This window comes from Neophocaena asiaeorientalis, unplaced genomic scaffold, assembly GCF_003031525.2.
Source record: "Neophocaena asiaeorientalis asiaeorientalis breed wild unplaced genomic scaffold, Neophocaena_asiaeorientalis_V1.1 scaffold543, whole genome shotgun sequence".
In the NCBI taxonomy this organism is placed as follows: Eukaryota; Metazoa; Chordata; class Mammalia; order Artiodactyla; family Phocoenidae; genus Neophocaena; species Neophocaena asiaeorientalis.
This window is the reverse complement of record NW_020173671.1, coordinates 476,046-476,722: the sequence shown is the minus strand read 5'-3', so window position 1 is coordinate 476,722 and position 677 is coordinate 476,046.

The window sequence follows — 677 nt, the reverse complement described above, 5'->3', positions numbered from 1 at the left end:
CCCCGGCTTTTCCCCCTTGGTATCCATACATTTGTTCTCTATGTCTGTGTCTCTATTTCTGCCTTGCAAACCAGTTCATCTGTACCATTTATCTAGATTGCACATATATGTGTTAATATATACTTGTTTTTCTCTTTCTGACTTACCTCACTCTGTATGACAGTCTCTAGGTCCATCCACGACTCTACAAATGACCCAATTTCATTCCTTTTTATGGCTGAGTAATATTCCATTGTATATATGTACCACATCTTCTTTATCCATTCACCTGTTGATGGACATTTAGGTTGCTTCCGTGACCTGGCTATTGTAAATAGTGCTGCAATGAACATGGGGGTGCATGTGTCTTTTTGAATTATGGTTTTCTCTGGGTATATGTCCAGTAGTGGGATTGCTGGGTCATATGGTAGTTCTATTTTTAGTTTTTTAAGGAGCCTCCATACTGTTCTCCATAGTGGCTGACTCAATTTACATTCCCCCCAACTGTGCAAGAGGGTTCCCTTTTCTCCACACCCTCTCCAGCATTTATTGTTTGTAGATTTTCTGATGATGGCCATTCTGACCAGTGTGAGGTGATACCTCATTGTAGTTTTGATCTGCATTTCTCTAATAATTAGTGATGCTGAGCATCTTTTCATGTGCCTCTTGGCCACCTGTATGTCTTCTGTGGAGAAATT